Source organism: Lemur catta, chromosome 1, assembly GCF_020740605.2.
Source record: "Lemur catta isolate mLemCat1 chromosome 1, mLemCat1.pri, whole genome shotgun sequence".
Taxonomy (NCBI): domain Eukaryota; kingdom Metazoa; phylum Chordata; class Mammalia; order Primates; family Lemuridae; genus Lemur; species Lemur catta.
Window position 1 is genome coordinate 57,225,716 of NC_059128.1, and position 13,736 is coordinate 57,239,451.

General features: G+C 38.7%; 1 protein-coding gene across 8 annotated transcripts in view; it reads right to left on the reverse strand.

Annotated features, from left to right (window-relative positions):
* NPAS3 (neuronal PAS domain protein 3) overlaps positions 1 to 13,736 on the reverse strand; it is an 833,226-nt gene that overhangs the window by 67,340 nt on the left and 752,150 nt on the right. The gene's annotated exons all lie outside the window — the stretch shown is intronic.

Here is a 13,736-nt window from a genome sequence, read left to right on the forward strand (position 1 = left end):
GTTCTGACCAATGCCCTTGACCTCCTGAGCTGGTTTTCTTCACTGTGGGGATTAAGAAGCTTGAAATCTTCTCAACTGACTTGATCATGAGGGCTGAAAATGGGATATACAGACAAAAACAAATAAAAACTACTCATGATGTTGACTTTCCATTCCTGTCACTAATAGCAGCTCCAATAGGAGACAGTCTGTTTTTTCATTTCTCTCTTTCTGATATGAGAAAATAATGGTTTCTTCTCTTAAATAAGATAGTTACTCTTTCCTTTTACGTGCTTTTAGGCTAAATAGAATATACTTTTACTTAGAAAACTTAAAATGGTAGTTTGCAGTCTTGCTGATCTAAAAACACCTTTATGCCAACACGCCAGAGACAATGTAAAATCTGTCTTCCTTAAAAACAAGCCTCTAACGTACTTTTATAAATTTAAGTCTTTTCCTACAAATAAATTAACTTTGGGTTTCATAAGCCTAATAAATACTCTAATTTTATTCTTTGTAAATAGTATTGTAAAGTTTTTCTTCTTTGAAAGCAAAAAGAGATATGTCTAACAGAAAACAGGATTTCTTTCGAGCAGCTCTCTGCTAATACTTATTTTCTCTGGAGTAGGGGTAAATAAATATGTGTAATAGAGAGTTTTAAGAATTAAGTATATGTGAAAACAGTTATTAAAAATAGACAAATAGGAAAATAAGCTTTTAAAATTTAAATTATGAAATGTATTTCATATATGAGTATTTCTAAGGGCAAGTAATATCTATTTTTCATATTAAGTTGATGCTCAGATGAAAGAAGAATGAGAACTACTTTAAGGACAGAAAACTTGCTATTTGTGGTCTGGGGCTTTTCTTGTATCATTTTTATCTTAATATAACTATATTTTCCTATTTTTATGGCATTTCTATTCTGGGGTGATGAAATCACTGACAAGTGTCCCTTTCTTATGTGTCTCTCTTAAGGTTTTTTTTTTTTGTTTTAGAGAGCATGGATCTGATGTCATTTTAAATGTACAGCTTTTTATCACTCGAGGGAAAAGGAGAGCCATGTTATATTTAGTACTTTCATTTCTTCTGATTAAATATGAATTACTATGAAATTTTTCTCATCATCTAACACGCCATAATACGCCAACAGCTTTTTAATACACTATATAAGCACAAACTTCTGCTCTAAGAGTTTAATTTGCCCCTCTAATCCAATCACATCAACCTTATTTCTCTTATCAGAGATTCCCATTTTGAATTAAATGAGCTCATTAGTTTTAATCAAAAGCAGAGAGATCAAAACTTAAACGTAAATGCTTTAGATCAGAACTGTCAGTCAGCCGTGCAGTTCTATTTTACTAAAACACAAGATCAGAGACCCTTAGAACCAATTTTTTCTTGTAAGGGATGCCGAGAGCTTGAAGATGCTATATCCTTTTTTTTTTTTTCTTCCCAAGGACAGATTATACATTTAAGGTTAGACTTAATTTACAGCAGTTTTTTCATCCTAGTGGAAATGGAAAAGTATGCCAATCTACTGTTGTCCCTTTCACATTTATTGGCACTGGTCCTTAGAGACTTGAGCTAACGTGAAGCCATCAGAATCCACACCACCAACTCAGCCTTAAAAATTCATCTCTGTTCAGCAAGATCATGTTTGCAGTAGCTGAGGAAAAATGAAACTTCCCAGAGAAGTGAAATCTGTTTCAAGGCTGCCGTCTTGAATACCCTGACCCAGGAAGGAAAGAAGCACCTAACTGTAGGAGGGGGTAATTTAGGCGTTGTGAGAAATTATTATTTTCCATATGGAGAACTGGACAGTAAAACACATAGAGGGCACCTTAGAGACCATGGCATGGGTGCTTCCAGTGGGGTGAAGCCGCAAGCTCCGCGTGAGCTGTGGAGCCAAGTACTGCAATCTGCCCTGGCGGAGGCAGGAGTGAGCAACGCACCCCGCGTCACCACAGTGACTGCCTAAATATACAGGGGAGGCAGAGTTGATTACACATGAGACGACTGGTGTGAAAGGAATGTGAAGGTTTTGCCCTCAGAAGCTAAGATTTAAAATCAAAATTGGTCCTCAAGCTTTATTTCAAGAGCATAGGAGTATGGGGAGTCAGGAAGAAGGAGATGGGGCAACCTAGGAAAGAGCTTGATTTCTGATGACAATTTCCACTTTAATTCCATGTGACTTCCTAGTTCTGAGGACAGGGCAGAAGGAACAAGCCATGCTGTCCCTTTCAAAGGGACACATAACAAACTTATTCACAGCACACACGTCATGGCCATGCATTCTTAAGGGCTAGCAAATACACTTGGTTTATCCCAAGTGTGACAATGGTGTCTCTCACATGAAAAGACATATTATCTGCATGTGACAGATAGACAAGACCAGCAGCTTTAGAAGCAAATCTAGGTGAGAGGCACGATTCTGATGAAGGTTCTATTGGGGGAGAGCCAAGACAGCACAGCCTTGGTGGTGTGGGGTGTGACTGTGGCGGTGAATGGAGAAGGGGTGTGTGTGTGTGTGTGAGTGAGAGACAGGACGTGAAGAGAGGATCTAACAGTGGGAAAAGTCTCCTCAGGAGCCGTGCTCTACAAAGACAGTGGAAACAGTTTATGTCTGAGAAGCATTTTAGAGCATTTTCTAGATATAAAATGCTTTTCTGTCAACTTTTTGAAGCAGGTCATGATTGCTGCATGCTCTGATAAGAAATTTGCGATTCAGAGAAGTTATATCTGCTGCCTGAGACACAGGAAACATCTATGGGTAAAGCTGAATTAAATGGTCAAAGGCCAGTGGTATTCAGTTTTGACCTATGGATTATAAACAAGGAGCTGAGAAACAAAAACAAGACTCACACAACCAAAAGCTAAATAAATAAAGAAGTATACTCTATTTTGCTGAATCTCAAGGGCCTCAACTTTTTAATAAATCTAAATTATCTCAGCTCTTGAAATGCCAGTTTTTGCATATTTTGTAAAATTTATAGAATAATTTGCAGCAAAAGTTGTAATAATTTTTATGTTGGCAAATGCCACCATAATGTGAAATCATATCTCTGTTACTCCACATCTGTTCACGATCCCCTAGCTGGTGTTGCAGTTGCAGCTCACTGTCCTATCACTGGGTAGGGGCAGGGAGTGGTGTGGAAGTGGGAAGAGGAAGTGGCTGGGAACCACCTGGTTCTCATCAGGCCAAAATGGGGCCAAAGCCACCTTGCACACGTGCAGTGTCCTCTCCAGGCTCTCTGCAAGGGTACGAAGCCAAAGCCTTTAAAGGCAAACTTTCTCTTCTCAGTATACTCCAAATGTTTTCAGTGCAATTCCAGTGTCAGGACCCTCCACTGCCACCAAATCCTGATTTGTGAGGGAGAAAAAAAATTAAGTTTCAAGAAAATGTTACTCCTCAATAGCAAATAAGGCATTTTTCCTTTTAAAGGAGAAATGGAGATGGGGGTAAGTAGTTAAAACCGAAGTTGAACACACTCTCTTCCCACATCTTGGCCTACATGAATCTTTCCTTTTTCAGATGTTCTGTGCACACAAGACAAACTAAAGGGCAGATATCCAAAGTGACTGTCTCAAGACAAGAGAGATGGTGGTTGATTTTGCAGTGATCTTGATAAAGCCAAATTATTTCACGGCCATATATTGTCAGTTTTGTTAGAAACTGACGTGTTTTAGGACTTTAAAATGAGTATGTGTCCACTGAAATTTGACAAGTTGTTTCTTACGGAATTTTTTCTTTCACGTGAGGGGAATACACTTCTTCAGCCACTTGGAGTTGGGGGGTGTTCGTGTGGCTTGCTTTAGTCAATGAAATGTGAACAAAAGTCACATGTCACTTCCAGGGGGAATTTTCAAGAGCCAGTAATGATGCGACACTTTCTCTTTCCATCTGCCGTGGGGACTGTTAACATTTTAGATGGCAGCTGCTCTACCGGCCTATCCTGGAAGACAGCGTGGGGCAGAACCTCCTGCCAACCCTTACAGAAATAAGTTTTTGTTACAATTTGGGTATTGTTTTTTACTACAGCATAACTTAACCCATACTGACTAATACAAATGCCAAATCTTTATTATTGTATAAAAAGAATCAGTATGTTGTCTAAGGTTTCCCAAATAGTCAGTGGCACAGCAGGAATGTGATCAATTTTTGTCTGATTCTAAAGGTCATGATGTTGCCAATACACTGTTCTTTTTTTGTTTGTTTTTCTTAAGATAGGGTCTCACTCTGTCACCCAGGCTACAGCACAATGGTGTCATCATAGCTCATTGCAACTTCAAACTTGTAGATACAAGCAATCCTCCTGCCTCAGTCCCCCAAGCAGCTTGGACTATAGACATGCACTACCATGCCCAGCTAATTTTTTAATGTTTTGTAGAGACATGCTCTCACTATGTTTTCCAGGCTGGTCTTGAACTCTTGGCCCCAAGTGATCCTCCCACCTCAACCTCTTAAAGTGCTGGGATTAAAGGCATGAGCCACTGTATCTAGCCTGTTCTTACACTTATTTATATACTTATTTTATCTCCATTTAATCTTTTATGGTAGATATTTAAGGGCAGCAAGGCTGAGACAAATCTAACTTTGATCCCCTATAGCACCTAGCATGGTTCCTTTGCTATATGTACCCAGATAGAAATATATATACATTATATATATCTAAGTTCTTTACTCCTGGCATATTATTACATATTACATTGGGTTAGTACAAAAGTAATTGCAGTTTTAGCATTGTTGAAATTTGCCATGTGATATTGGAATACATTCTTAAATAAATGTGGTTACATTATACATCATTTTAATGTGCATTTCTTGCTTTATGTTTTTTTTCTAATGACTTATTACTTGCTGTTTATTTTATATTTATTTTAGATTATGGAAATTATGTTAGACAAAAAGAAAATCTGAGCAATTTTCTTATTTGAGTTCAAAATGGGTCGTAAAGCAGTGGAGACAACTCACAATATTAATGCATTTGGCCCAGGAACTGCTAACTAATGTACAGTGCAGTGGTGGTTCAAGACATTTTGCAAAGGAGATGAAAGCCTTGAAGATGAGCACAGTGGCTGGCCATTGGAAGTTGACAACGACCAAGTGAGAGCAATCATCACAGCTGATCCTCTTACAACTACATGAGAAGTTGCCAAAGAACTCAATGTCGACCATTCTGTGGTTATTTGGCATTTGAAGTAAATTGGAAAGGTGGAAAAACTCGATAAGTGGGTGCTTCACGAGCTGACTGAAAATAATTCATCATTTTGAAGTGTCGTCTTCTCGTACGCAACAACCATGAACCATTTCTGGATTGGATTGTGACAGTGACAAAAAGTGGATTTTATATGACAACCAGTGATGACCAGCTCAGTGGCTGGATGGAGAAGAAGCTCCAAAGCACTTCCCAAAGCCACACTTGCACCAAAAAAAGGTCATGGTCACTGCTTGGTGGTCTGCTTCCAGTCTATCCACTACAGCTTTTTGAATCCTGGCAAAACCATTACATCTGAGAAGTATGCTCAGCAAATCGATGAGATGCACTGAAAGCTGCAATGCCAGCAGCCAGCGCAGGTCAACAGAAAGGGCCTGATTCTTCTCCATGACAATGCCTGACGGCACCTCGCACAACCAACACTTCAAAAGTTGAACAAATTGGGCTACAAAGTTTTGCCTTATCCGCCATATTCACCTGACCTCTTGCTAACTGATACCACTTCTTCAAGCATCTCGACAACTTTTTGCAAGGAAAATGCTTCCACAACCAGCAGCATGCAGAAAATGCTTTCCAAGAGTTCATAGAATCCCGAAGCACGGATTTTCATGCTACAGGAATAAACAAACATTTCTTGTTGGCAAAAATGTGTTGATTGTAGTGGTTTCTATTTTGATTAATAAAGATGTGCTTGAGCCTAGTTATAATGATTTAAAATTTGCGATCCAAAACCACAATTACTTTTGCACCAACCTAATATATCTATACATATGTGTGTGTACATATATTTGGTAACTAATATTTATTAGTATCTTTACAGTCTAGTTTCTCAACAGTAGGCCAAGCATGGTAAAAAATAAATCTTTTCTCACAGAAATTTTCAATTGTCCCAGAGGATTTTATGTTTATCTGGGATGACATCTGTGATAGTTTTAAAATGCCCCAAATTCTTTGCAACTCTACCTTCCAAAAGGTGGAGCTACTTCCTCTCCCTTTGAGTGAATGTGGCCTAAACTTGGTGACTTGCTTTTCATATGTAGCATATGGTGGAACTGATGTTGTGTGATTAGCTCAGTGGCTCCCTCCTTGCTCTCTCTTGGGTCACTCACTCTGAAGGAAGCCAGCTGCTATGTTGGGATGACAGGTAGGCAGCCCTACAAAGAGGCCGATGTAGTGAGGAAAGGAGGCTTTCTGCTGACAGTCACATTAGTGATCTGAGAAGTGGATCATCCAACCCCAGTAAGCCTTCAGATGACCATGCGCTGGCTGCCATATTGATTGCAACAGCGTGAGAGACCCTGGGCTAGAACTACCCAAGTTGGCTGCTCCTAGGTACCTGACCTGCAAAACCTATTAAATATGTGAGATATCTTTGCCTTTTTTAAGCTGTCAGTATTTGGGGTAATTTGTTATACAACAAGAGATAACTAATATCTACATATAACTTCTTTTTGGAAAAATCATAACCTTGTTTTGACACGTGACAGTCACGTACATGGGTAAAACTCATGGATAGTGAGAAGGAATACATGGCCTAGTGTGTCAATAACTGGTGAATTCACATGTATAGGGAAAACTACCTACAATACTGAGTTTTATAAGTAGGGTCTGTATTTCCAAAGATAAGTGCTCAATTGATTTTTTAAAATGGCCAATTTGCAAAAGATGCTATCAACAGTGCCATCTACAAGACTGTGAACTCTTGAAAGGCGGGGATGATGTCTTATTTGTCTTCTGTTGCATCTACTTCCTGCTGTTCTCCACCCTTCCTCATCCCCCCAAGTGCCTAGGATTGTGTTTTACAGAAGTATGCAGTCACACATGTTGAAATAAAAGAAAGCATCTGAATGTCACTTTAAGAAGAATTCTCCATTTCACCCCTGCCACTCTCTCAGACTAAGCAATATCTTGTTCCAAGAAGTCTTTTGAGGGGAGGGAATCATTATGTCCTCTCCTTGTATTCATCTCTAAGGAAGTGTTTTCTGCAAAGTGTTCTTTTGAGAGTCCTGGGCCCCATGGGTTTGGTAGTTAAAAGAGGACTGGCCTGATTTCCCCCAGAAGCAGAGAATACTTTGTTCTCTGTCTTTTGAGAGTTGGTTTTCATCCCACTGGCCTGTCTTCTACCATGTGCCAGGGCAACTCTGAAGGGGGTAATGGCCTTTAGTATACTAGAGTGGGATCCTTCGCCACTGGTGGCAGGCAGTGCCGTCCATTTCCTGTGGTCACAAGTTGCAGCACCCTTTGTGGACAATGCAGTTGCAGCCATTACGCTCTGGCTCAGCACTCAGACCCTATCAGCTTCAGGGCTTGCTCTGGAGCATGACAAAAAAGGCCGATTTATTTAAATCTCATTAGGGCTGATTCCTATCCCTACCTAGTTGTGAGTCTTCAGCTTTGTTTAGAAGCTCGAGAATCATTAACTGAAACTCTAGAGCATAGCTGTGAAAATAATTATGATTCAGTAATGATGTAGTAAACTTCTTTAAAAGTAACATTAAAAATAATCCACCAAAAAAAAAAACCAGGAAAATAATATTCTGCCAACCTATGCCACCTGTCAGCATATCAGCATAAACTCCCTGGCACTGTCTGGCCTGCCTCGGATGAGTATCATAAGGCGCACAGTTGCCTTTCAGGTTTCTTGCTCCTGGCAGGGGTTACTACTTGGTGAGCCTGTCCCCCGAGGGAGAGGAGACTGTTTGCCGGCTGCCTGCTGCTCTGCAGTTGGTGTTTGGATGATACCACTCTGGGGAAATACATACAGTGTCAGAGTCAAGCTGCTACTAGTGGGTGTTTCTATACACAAATACTAAGCAACAGGAAAGTTAAAGGGGAAAAACTGAGTATTGTAAAGCTCACCTTTGAGAGTACATGATATCCAATATGACCCATTCTGCAGCAGGCTGTGCACTCCAAAGGATGTGCCACATGAATACTGCAAGCCAGTGTTTTAAATCTTATTGGAAATTCCCTATAAATGTTGCCACTTGAGGGATCTATTCTGGGAGAAAAATATAGCATGTCCTCTGAGGATGCAGCGTGGATTCCATTACCAATATTGCGTACGGGATCGAGTGTGGCAATGCTTTTATCACAACTATAAAGTGGTTATGAGCCAATTCTTCATATAAAACATACTCAATAACATTGAGGGGCTCCTCCCTTTTCTGTTTCTTTCTTTTATTTCCTTCCTTTTTTCTTCTTCTTTTTTTTTTTTCTTTCTTTTCTTTTTTTTCACTACAAACATGATGTCAGACAAAGGGCATCAGGACTTAGTCTTTGTAGTACAATACAAAATAACAATACATAAACACCTTTGTGAAGGCAGCTTGAAATCCCATGTTTTCTATTAAAAAGTCATGTTCAATCTTCACTGTTGATAGAACTGAATAGCTAACACAGAGAACATTGTATATCAGAAAGGTCAATAGTTATTATGAGCTACAAATATATTTTTTTCCATCCTTCAGGCTGTTTAGCGCATATCACAGCATGAGCAGCTGTCTCCTTTAATGCTTTTAAAATTAGAATCCCAAAGAGGAAGAAAAAATTATGGTTGCAATGATTGCTCTTTGCTTTTGTAAGTTTACTTTAATATACTATTTTGTATACATGAATCTTCTGTGCAGCCTGTCCATGGGGCAGTAACTGGTTGCCAGTATCCAGTTGAACTGCCATGTTTATTTTCTCAGCATTCTGGCCAAATCTCCATCTCAGGCACAGATGTTGTCCACATACTGTATTTTAAAATGGAGTTATATAGAGGAGTCTGGTTACAGAGGCACTTCAAACACACGTGCATTCTGCCTTTTCCTTGCTTTAAAGCTCCATTGCTAACTACAACAATACCATGTGATGAGAAACAGCTATACAGCACTGGGTAAAAATTAGGCAGTGATTCAAACCATTGCTAGGTAAAGTATCACTCTCCATGTGCAGGCATGTGCATTGAGAGTGTACCTTTAAGTATTTTTAAGGTTAATCTTCTGCCTAGAACTTCTTGCCTTTACTCAGCACATGGCCCTAAAAGAAAATATTGATATTTTAAATGCATATAAGCACACATCAAATATTTTGTTACAGCTCACTTATTCTTTGTTCAGTTATTTAAATTAAATACTTACAGAGTATCCATAATGGCCTGGGACCATTCACAACAGTGCTTACATTTTGGGGGAGGGGTGAAAAATACAACAATTTCAGGTGGTGATTAAGGCCGTACAGAGCCTGCAGAGTAAGGAGCTAGAGAGTGATGGGGCCACAGTTTGGTTGGGTGGTCACGGGCTTCTCTGATGAGATGGCATTTTAGAGGAGACCAAGCCGTATGGATATCTGGGTGAGGGTGTCATGTACATCTCTATGCTCATGGTTTTTGCAGTGTGATTTTATGACTGTAGATTGGTAAAGGGCTTTACTGAAAACTCTTACATGGGTAGCTATGCACCAGTGACAATGAAATTCTAGAAAAGTTACCTTTTGAATTTTTGTCTAAAAGTAAAATAAATTCTTTGTCTTTAGTAAATGACTTGACATGTAGGCAACTACAGGAGGAATTAATGGATATGATTGTGCAGCTTGTCCACTGGCTCCCAGATGTACCCACTGGTGGTGTCAATTCGTTGGAGATTTTCAGAGAGAGCAGTTTTAGTAGAAAAGTGGAATAAGGATCAAATAAATAAGTGATACATTTCCCTTTGGTGAATTTTGGTGGTGTAAATAAAGAGACCTGCATATGTTTACTGATTTAGAGGCCAGAACTTAGAATTGTCTACATTGGAAATGCTAATTGAAGAATTTAAATCCTAAGAGATATTTCATCAGTAACAGAGAAAGAAAGGCGAGCCTCTGAAAGGGGGGAAAGAAAAACAGGGAGGATGAGAGAAGAGTGAGTGGAGGGAGAAAGAGAGGAGTGTGATGGGAATGGCGCTGGACAACTTAATCTCAAGCAAGGTTGTTTGCCAAGATAAAGGAAATGGGACGGACGAGAAGAGTTTTGAGAGTGAAAAAAAGCTATGGAAGAGCCTGTGGGGAAACCAACTGGGATCTATAGAAAATAAGTACTAAGATTGCCAGAAGTTACATGGTTTAAATTTGAGAACATTAATTTTTTGGTGTTCCCTAATAATAATGGCTTTGTGGTTTTTACAGGCAATGCCTGGGATGGTGAGGTTTTTCTGGGGTGGGTGCCAGCACACTGGGAATGAAAGTCAGTAGCATGACAGGTTCCAAAGGGTTAAGAGACGAGCAAGTGAAAACTGAAAAAGTGGTGAGCTGGGGACCAGGAAAGGATGGCAGGACAGGGGAGTGGTGACCTGGGAGAGGTAGCCAACAGGGGCTTTGTTCAGAGATAGATTTCTGAGAATATTATTTACTGCCTTTTAAAAAGCTTATATTTATATAAATATATATTTTTATGTTCATAGAAAATTTTGAAAATATGAAGTATAAATTTTAAAAAATCCTTGGTAGCCTTATCATCCAACTATAGTCACTATTAACATTAATGTGTTTTCCTGAAGTTTTATTTACCATTTATATATTTATTTTGAAATTGAGATCACATGTATGTCTGCCACATCTTTTCATGTTAAAATAGTCATAGCTCACTATGTGGTAATAACTTTACTTTTATTAGACATAGGTAGGGGAATAAATGGATCCTGGAGTTCTAGGGGTCTTAGGTGCAAAGTAGCTTTTAAAAAAAATATTTTTAAAGAACATTACAGTACCTGCATTTGTCCACATCATCACATCCCTTTCAAACCTAATATTTTTAGTGATTGGGTAATATTCCCTTGCATAGTGATGAATTTCTTTGATATTAATCGTCTTTCAACTTCCTTATTATTTCTTAGGGTGAATTTCTAGAAAGCCTATGACTAGGTCAAACGGCAGGAGCTTTTTAAAAAGTTCTCAATATGTACAGACAAACTGATTTGCAGACAAGTTGTGAGGCATCAGTTTAAGCCAGTGACATCTGATGGTGTGCATACTGATTGTCTTTTTAAAATATTTGTTTTTATTTGATAAAAAAAAAAACCATTAAATTACCAGGATACAGAGAATATACTTCATTAGGGTCTCCCTGATAAGCAATATGTAAAAATATCTCACATGTGTTTCATTTGCATTTTTATTTCTACGGAGGTTGAATTATGTTTTAATACATATTTATTGGCCAGTTGAATTTTTCAATGAATCCTGTATTTATGTTCTCTATTTTCTAATTGGTTTTTTAGTGTTTTCCTTACCAATTTGAATGAGATACATATATATTAAAGATAATAACTTCGACATATTTCTTACAAATATTTCCCTATTTGTTTGCCTTTTAGTTTTGTTTATGATGCTCAGAGATATGCATAGGTTTTTCAGTTTTATATAGAGAAGTCTGTACATTTTTCCCTTTGTAACTTTTTCTCAAAAAATTTTGTTAAACAGATATGTGGGATCTTGAAAATGAAGCTCAGTGAAAGTCCAAGGTCTGATCGTGCCAGTGGGTGCTAAAGGTAAGTCAAAGAATGATTATTTTCGGGTTTTGGCAGTCAAGGAACCGTGTGTTGAGTAGTTACCCGTGATGGAAACTCGTTCTGGCACCTGTTTGCTTCCTTGTGGGGCAGAGGTACGCAGGCAGACTGCAGAGCTCTGGCTGACACGGTTGAGGAAGGTCAGTGAGTGATGTGGGTGCTGACAGACGATGGCATTGCGAATGGAGAAAGGATACTATCTCTTTTTCACAAGAGGAAGTTTTTAACTGAAGATGTTGGGGAAAATGGTGTGGAAATGGCAGTGGAAGCAAAGCATGATGACCACTTTTCTTTCATGCTGGGAGAGTCAATGGCACAGGACTGACTCTGACCGAATGTTGCACTGGAGAGGGTTTCAAGCATAGTGGCCTCCAAGGGAGGGTTTTGAGAGTAGTGGCTTCCTAGGGAGAAAGGTTTCAATGTGGATGAAGAGGCAGAAATGAGGCTTGTGGAGAGGACAGTGGCTGTAGGAGAGTTTTCTCCTAATTAGCATTGCTGCATAAAATACAGGACACCCCATTACATTTGAATTTCAGATAAACAACTCGAGTTTTTTATTAATAGTGTGATCCAAATATTGCATATGAATTTCAAATTTAACTGGGAGTCCTATATTTTTATTTGTTAAATCTGGCAGCCCTTTTCCTATAAGAATAAGGATTTCATGTGGCACCGAGGAAGGGTTTTGCATGAGTGTGGTCATATGGTTAACAGGGATGACGAATGGAGGATTTTAGGAGATTGGCCTGAAATATATTTGTTTCATGGAGAGAATGCTGAGATGGCCAGAGCTTTGTCACTTGAGAGTGTTAGAGAACTAAGCAATTATTGAGAATTCATGTGAAATTTGCTGTGATGATGAAGCTTTTTCCAATTTGCCTTTTCAGGTATGGGGTTTGGCACGATGGCCAATTTTTATTTTCCTCTGTGAGTGTGTGTGTCCTGGGGATAGAGGTGATCTTGGGTTGGCAGGTCTCCACAAATAGCTCCTGAATCAGTATCTTCTGCTAATTTATTTATTTTTTTCATATATGAGGAATTTGGCTGGGTGGCTAGAATTTGTTGGTTTTTATTATGGCTCTATTCCAGCACATCTTGAAACAGTTATTTTTCTCAAATACTTTTAGTTAGAAGTACTGTGTTAAATTCATCATCAATAAAGAATTGAGGGTTATTTGTTGGAGAATATTCTTAGTAACATTATTTATACTTTGCAATAATTTAGAGAAGCCGGAAATGAGATAACCTAATAATTATCTATATATCTGTTATTTTGCTAATGAATATCTATTTTTGACATCTTTAATTAAGCAAATTTTCCTCTCTCTCATGATCCCAATAAGTTTCAATGACCACTGCTCTATCTCAATGCTCAAATAAAGTCCTTTAATCTTTTGCAAGAAGTAGCTGTGCTTTAAGACAGGACTTCATCAGTATAATCTTGGCCAGTTAATATATGTGTAGGCATCATTTCCATATCTGAACTAGACATTAGGTCATTTGTATATTTTCTTCAAGGCTATGCATAATCTTCCCAAGTGGTAGGGATAAAAAAGCAGTCATTTTTTAACGAATTCATTTACATAGCTTGTAGTTAGTTTTGCTGTAGGATAACCCTCTTTTCTTCAATTAAAAAGGATACAGGATATTGCTAATGGTGATGGTAAAAGTGGGGTAGAAGCAGCCTTTTCTCAATCTGGGGGCAAGGCAAATTTGTTGATATTAATTACTGCCCTTTTCTCTGCTTCATGAGCAAAGCGATTCCTTCAAATATAGCTTTCTAAGGACATACTTGATATTTTTCACCATCAGCACTTCAACGTTATATTGGATGGCTCTGGGTCTAAATTGTATATTCTATAATGCCAAATAAGTATTTTTAACACTGGCACGACACGTTCCTTGCTGCCTGGGAGCTGAATGCTCCCACTGCATTTGTCATAATTGTTCTGTGGGTAATCCTCTCAACTGCAGGGACTCCAGGTATTTATGGTTGCCCTTGCTCTGGGTC